The sequence below is a fragment of the Miscanthus floridulus genome, chromosome 3 (genome assembly GCF_019320115.1).
Source record: "Miscanthus floridulus cultivar M001 chromosome 3, ASM1932011v1, whole genome shotgun sequence".
NCBI classification, from domain to species: Eukaryota; Viridiplantae; Streptophyta; class Magnoliopsida; order Poales; family Poaceae; genus Miscanthus; species Miscanthus floridulus.
This window is the reverse complement of record NC_089582.1, coordinates 16,977,481-16,984,812: the sequence shown is the minus strand read 5'-3', so window position 1 is coordinate 16,984,812 and position 7,332 is coordinate 16,977,481. Positions and strand designations below refer to the sequence as shown.

The 7,332-nt window shown below is 45.4% G+C and overlaps 1 non-coding gene across 1 annotated transcript; it reads left to right on the top strand.

Annotated features, from left to right (window-relative positions):
* Window positions 1–373: 373 nt before the first annotated feature.
* Window positions 374–482, top strand: LOC136547673 (small nucleolar RNA R71). Its single transcript, XR_010781637.1, has one exon. It is a non-coding gene; the product is annotated as a small nucleolar RNA R71 (small nucleolar RNA).
* Window positions 483–7,332: the final 6,850 nt, after the last annotated feature.

Genomic DNA, 7,332 nt, shown 5'->3' with positions numbered 1-7,332 from the left:
CACATCCTCGTGGGTTTCAGGACAGTTATTCCCTGAATGCCCAGTGTTGTCACATTCTTCACCTGTCATGCAGGAATCATGAATGTGCATGACTTCTTGCTTCTCATTAGCTCGGTCTTTAAGCTTTTTCATGAGCAGGTCCATCTTAGTAGACAACATATCTACCTCCTTGAGTTGATGCATACCTCCACCTCTCTTGTAGGTCTAAAGACGTTCTTCATTCCAACCTTGGTTGGAGACCATCTTCTCCACAAGAGCTGTTGCTTGTGCAATTGTAAGTGACAAGAATGCACCTCCAGCAGCGGCATCCATATTCTCATGGGTGCTGTTTATCAACCCTTGGTAGAAAGTCTGCATGAGTAGCCAATCCTCCATCCCATGACGAGGACATTTTGATATGTAATCTTGGAAGCATTCCCATGCCTCTGGGATAGATTCATCATGTTGCCGCTGAAAATTTGAGATTCTCCCACGCAGAGCATTGGTCTTGCCTATGGGGAAGAACTTTGCTAGGAAGGCAGTGGAGCAGTTATCCCATGCAGTGTTTCTATCTTTATTGACATAGAACCATTGTTTTGCCTTCCCTAAAAGTGAAAATGGAAAGAGGCTAAGTAATATGGCGTCTCTAGTAACTCCTTTGATGGTGAAAGTGCTGCAGATCTCTAGGAAATGTTGGAGATGAGCACTTGCACCTTCATGTGCCTTTCCACAAAACTAGCTAGCTTGCACCATGTTGATGAGAGTTGGCTTGAGCTCAAAAACATTGTCTCCAATGTTGATCGCCAGTCCAGTATGGATGTTGGCCGTAGTTGGAGCAGATAATTCATGGAGAGTCTTGTTGGCCATGGCTTCAAAAACTGGTGTTAAGCTTCGCCTTGTCTGGTTGTCCTCTGATTCTAAAGCTAGAACTTTCTTGAGTTTAGCTCTAGTTCTCCTAATTAATGCTTCTGGATCTTTAATGTAGTTTGTTGGAAGGTCAAAACCAGTCATACATTACCCTACATAAGATATAAAAGTAGACAGAACAAGGGTAAGCCTGTTTGAGCATAGGTTAATGGTTTTCCTCGATCACACCAATAAGTATAAGTTTATCAATATTCCTTTTTGCCTAGCTACCTTCCCCGGCAACGGCGCTAGAAATGCTTGGTGGTATTTATTAACTTGTTACTTGTTTTAAATTGCCACCTAATGTTGTTGATATTTCTTAGCATCACTTTTACTAAGTTGTCATCCCTAGCGATGATGCCAGAAATGCTTGGTGGTACTACCTAGAATCACAACTAGAATGATACTAAGTAGTATTTCCTATATTTTATGTGCCTAGAAAGAATATAAATATGAATATGAAGGGATCTCCAAGCGCACAGATAATATACCATTGTAGCACTTCACCCGGGAGTATTCTAGGTATCGTTATTTATATTTTTTCCACTGGGAAGGATGGACAGTTGGAATATATTGATAACTTATACATATGATGGAGAAATAAACCATAACCAAACTTCTACTCATAACAGGGGTAAGTCAAGAGATAAATATGATAAGCAATGATAAATGATCACTTAGAGTACTCCTTTCTATGGCATTAGCACTAATCCATGATTAACGGAGGCGGTTGCTTTGCCCGCCTTCATAAATCGAAATAAAATAATAAAAAAGCCGAGCCCAATGTCAGCCCATACGGGCCCGACGTCGAGCCTGGCCTCGTCGCCGCCGTCCCGAATCTACCACCACAAGAGCACCTAGAGGAGCGCTGGATCTGGTGGAGGCCCTACATCCACACCTGAAGGCCCCCACCACGTCCCTCCACTGGATCCGCCACGGATCGAGGCCGCCGCCGCCAGAGCCACCATGGATCAAGCCTGCCGCCGCAGGATCTGCCATGGATCGAGGCCACCGCCACGCCCCTCCACCGGATCGAGCCCACGCGTGCTGCCACCACCGAGCCCGTGCCATGGTGTAGGGCTCCCGGCACCGTCTGGCGCCACGCCGGAGGGCTACATGGCCCTGCCCCGTCGCCCTCGCGAGCCACCGCCGGGGCGCGAGCGCCTCCTACCATCGTAGGAGTGGTGCAACTCCAGTGGATAGAGAGAGGCTTGGGGAGAGAGTGCGGTGGAGAGGTGGAGAAGGGAGCAGCCCGCCGCTAGAGAGGTGGAGAAGGGAGCGTCCCATCGCCGTTGCGAGCGTGGCAACCCGAGCTAGGCCCGCTGCCGCCACGAGCGTGGACCCCACGCTGGGGGCGTGACCCGTCGCCGCCGCGAGCGCCATGAGGAGTACCAAGAGGGAGAGAGAGGGAGCACATACCAGAGAGAGAGAGCACGCCAGCAGATCTAAGAGGGAGATGGGTGAGGACTGAGGGAGAGGGGTGCTCGTTGGGGAGGGACAGAAACAGGAGGGGATCGGAGGGGCGCGAGTTCGAGTGGCTCTAGAGAGCATAACCCTAAGTGTCGCTTATATATAAGGCTAGGGGAGGATAGATGTGCGCTTTTGCTTGGGCTGAGAATTGGGCCACTATTAGTGGAGGTAGGCTTTATAATGTGCCCACCTCCGAAAATGAATTTTTGGACGCGGTTGCTTTAATACACCTGCCTCCAAAAATAGAGGATTTTTGGAGGCAGTTGCCTTAATACGTCCGCCTCCATAAATAGATTTTAGGAGGCGGCCAAAACTACCCGCCTCGCTAAATAAAAATACCCGCCTCCGTTAATCGTAGGCATTAACTGAGGCGGTTGAATTTTGTGAATGCCTCAGTTAATAAAAGGGCACTGTCTTGCAAAATCATTTGTGTAGTAGTGTAGCTTGGCTAGGTCGAATACTAGAGGAATAATTCCTAAGTCATTCTTAATTACAAGTCAAAGCATATGTTGATTAGTACAATTACACTTAGTAGTCATGGCTAAGATCAACTTCATATCTACACATAAGGGATATTACTAAGGAAGATTAAGAACAGAGCTTGCCTTTCTTCGTAACTAGATCCTACTTGTCCTATATTCAGGGAGTGGACTGCAAAGGACTCAATGGGGGTGTCACATCCACGATCTACCATATGACCCCGAATATAGGGTGCATTCGCAGGTAAACAACGTATAAGCATCACGCTTACACAATGTCGACCACTCACCCCTCGTACCTTGGAGAGAGCGCTATACAAACTTATGCTTGAACATGGTGATAATCTAACTATACTAAGCATATAATCAAAGTAGACGATGAACATGATAACTAGGAACATGAATAATATTAAGAACAATGTCGAATCAATTGTAGCAAACATATGAATAATGAAAGATACAAAAGAGGATACAAGGGGCTATACCGAGCCATGCTCTTGACAAGATCTAGAATCCAAGCAAAGCTTGCCTTTCTCTAGACCTAGCCTCTACAGGTTCTCATACTTGCCCCGATATAGGATACAGTGGTTAGGGCATGCGTGGAACTTTTTAAGCTTCATCGCCACATGCCGGATAAGCTTCTTCATCCGGTTGGTATTGGCGGGCACCTTGTTACCCTCTGGGTATGTGTCAGCAAGGATACGTAACAGGTCATTGAAGTTAATGTCGGACCAACCATGGCGAGCCTTCAACATCAGCATCTGGAGGTTAAAACGCAGCGCTGTCCAGTGCTTTGGATAGTCCTTATAGAGGGGATCAATTGCCACCTGCTTCATCTCTCTAAAATTCTCCAGCCACCTTGGGCTCCCAAACAGAATGTCATCATGGTCAAGATGATTAGTGATTGACTCAAAAAGCTCCATAGTCTCGGGATCCCTCATAGGCTCACCGCCATCCCCATCATTGCCCCTCCACCGTCATCATCAGCCATGTCTTGGAGCAGATCATCCATCATGATGTAATCACAATCTACATTATCACTAGTAGCAGCATTGCCGTGCCCGCCGGCCGCTGCTGATAAGGTTTGTTGTTCTACATTCACCGCTGTCGTCGTCGTTGTCGACGAGTTTGCTCCATTCCCCGTGAAACTTCCAGATGGTGTAATCCTTGATGAAACCATATCGGACCAAGTGAGATTTCACTGTGTCATCTGCATGGGCAAGAAGGTTCTTGCAGCTCTTACACGGATAGATGGTGTGTTCCTGCTTCAAACTCAGACGATGCTTTTCACAGTGGCAATAAACTTTGTCACATGATCTAGGTAAGCTTGATCTAGCCTCGATGTCTTGTACATCCTTTCCCTGTCCATGACCACGAACACCTTGCACACACAGACAACAAAAATGGAGCATATAAGCGAAGCAGTATGGAAAAAAGGCAGCTGGGTAGCTCTAGATCTGATTTCTCTCTCCTCCATATAGATCTAGATCTAGATCTTGAGAAAAAGCACCAAAATCATAGAAAAGAGAGGAGATTGAGGGTTTTAGAGTGAGAATAAACCTCTTGCGGTGCCCTCTTCAACAAATCCAAGGGCAAACCCCCCCTAGAAAATGGCCACTTTTTAGGGTTTTGAGGTCAAAACCCAAAAAAATGGAGGAGCCATGGGGAAGAAGGGTGGGTGCGGCTGCATTTATAGCCCAGACTTAACTAAGGCGGGCATTATAAGGAAACCATCTCGGTTAATCGCTTGTTAACTGAGGTGGTTGCTTTAGAACAAACGCCTTGATTAATGGATTAACCTAGGTGGTTGCCCAAAGCCAACCGCCTCGGTTAATAAACATTAACCGAGGCGGTTGCTTTAGAACAACCACCTCGGTTAATGCATTAACCGAGGCAGTTGCATAAGGGCTACCACCTCGGTTAATCATCATTAACCGTGGAGGTTACGGTACAGTGCCTGCCTTGGTTGGTTAAATATTAACCGAGGCGGTTGCTGTCCTGGCTGCCCTGCCACGAATAACCGAGGCAGGCAACCAGGCCAACCGCCTCGAAGCCCTTTTGGTAAACGCTGTGTAAAAGATTTTCTGTAGTAGTGGTTGAATTTGAGAATTGTCTTTTATATTCTGTTGTTCATGGTATCTCCCTATGCAAATATGTTAAGAATTTTCACAATTTCTGGTTAGTTCGGTTTGGGGCATTTTATATCTGTTGGACCATGAAAAAAATGAGGAATTGTGTGCTGATGTTTGATTGTTGAAGCCTGGTCTAAACCTGAGGGCAACTACAAAATAGATATACTTTGGTTGTTTCATTGGTATTACCAGATATCGCCGTAGCTTTAGCACGGGCAATATACTAGTAAAATTCAATAGGTACATGGCTGATTAGCTGATTAGCAGCCCTTTATACACAAGCAGATGCAGGACTCTGACATGTGGACCAGTACATGAAAACATGTTATGTGGACCAGGAGACGAAAACATTACGTGAAGACCAAAACTAACTAAACAAGAGATGCATCATGAACCTAAACTCACGCAACTCATATAGATTGAAATACTAAACAATGTGAATCACCATACTTAAGCTCTAGTTTAATTAAACAAATAAAGTTCACGTACTTAGGTTGGCCTTCCATTTATATCCATGTGCACGGTGCCTATATATATAGATATATTTGCTTGACTTATTTGCTTGATTCTTTTCTTTCTTGCCAAAATAATTTCCTTGACAAATAAGCTTGGCCTCCAAGGTTGCAGCATTGGCTACACTAGTAGAGAACAGACCTTTGATCCTCGGCCAAAATGGGCTCTAGTCCCGGAATTTTTTGCCCCCGGGACTAGAAATACCTTTAGTCCCGGTTGGTGGCTCCAACCGGGACTAAAGGTCCCTGCCCAACGGCTACTGCGCCAGACAGAGGTGGCAGGGACCTTTAGTCCCGGTTGGAGCCACCAACCGGGACTAAAGGTATACTTTTACTCCCGGTTGGTGGCTTCAACCGGGAGTAAAGGTCTACTCCCGGGCCGTGGCTGCGCCCGGGGTTGGAAAGTTACCTTTAGTCCCGGTTGGATCTATCAACCGGGACTAAATGTTCTCCCTTTATAAATCGGCCGTCTCCTCCTTCCTCCCCGAGCCCGAGCTCAGCACATTTTGAAGCTCACTGCAGTAGTGTTCTTGCTTCCTCCCTCCCTCCATTGTTCCTCCATCCATTCTTCGATTCCTCCGTCGATTCTTCAGTTGTAAAGGTTACCAATCTCATACTCTCATTTTTTACCATTTTCTTATGCCATTTTATTCACTATATATATTTATGGTTCTTTATTGTGGTTTTTTTTCATTTGTAAGCAATTTGAGCTCAAAATCACTTTAAGCTTGCATATTTACATGAAAGAAGGTTAAAGTATATATAAATATAAAGTTAGAAAATAGTTAGAAAATTATAGCAAATCCTTACTAGTTGAACTTGCGGACCGTGTTCAGGTCGGCGAGGATGTTCTCTGCCGAGCGGTAACGGACGTCAAGGAGGAGCTTTGATTCTACGAGGGAGAGCGATAACGGTCGTGGAAGACCGTGTTCCCTTCCTCGTAGAATCGGAGCTCTTCCTTGACCAAGTACGGTGCCGTCCGGTGGAGAAATCCTCGCCGAGCTGATCACGTAAGCAAGGTCAACTAGTACGGATGGTTATTTATTCACATGTCCCGATATCGTCGTAGTAGTCTGTCAATCACCGTACCTAAACGTAGTATATATAAATAAAAACTTAGAAAATAGTTAGAAAATTGTAGAAAATCCGTACTAGTTGAACTTGCGGACCGTGTTCAGCTCGGCAAGCATGTTCTCTGTCGAGCGGTAACGGACATCAAGGAGGAGCTTTGATTCTACGAGGGAGAGCGACAACGGTCGTGGGAGACCGTGTTCCCTTCCTCATAGAATCGGAGCTCTTCCTTGACCAAGTACGGTGCTGTCCGGTGGAGAAATGCTCGCCGAGATGATCACGTAAGCAAGGTCAACTAGTACGGATGGTTATTTATTCACACGTCCCGATATCGTCGTAGTAGTCTGTTATGTGTGTACATTCCCATTCTTCTGTTAATTTGCGGAAATATCATATGAATTACTTACCTGCCGCAGTAAAAGACGAGAACACAATGACCATTAAAAATATCATTGTTTAGAGATCTAGATAATTTTATAGTTTGTTAATTTTATTTGTTTATAAAAGAAGAAATTTATAGTGTATTAAAAAATGAGTATAGAGAGTAGATGGCAACTGCTTCCGGGTCCTCGGCCTCTCATGGGTTTCCAAAGCGACTTAGGCCGGGCCTTCCTCTCATTCCATGCGGTAAGTGTCGTGATGAGACGAAGATTGTGATGGAGTACCGAGTGAAGAAGGAGGGTCCCAACAAGGATCGTATCTTCTACAAGTGTCCGGATCGCAATGTGAGTTATTTTATCGTATTTAATGATTATGGTTAGTTTATACCTATTTTCATGATGG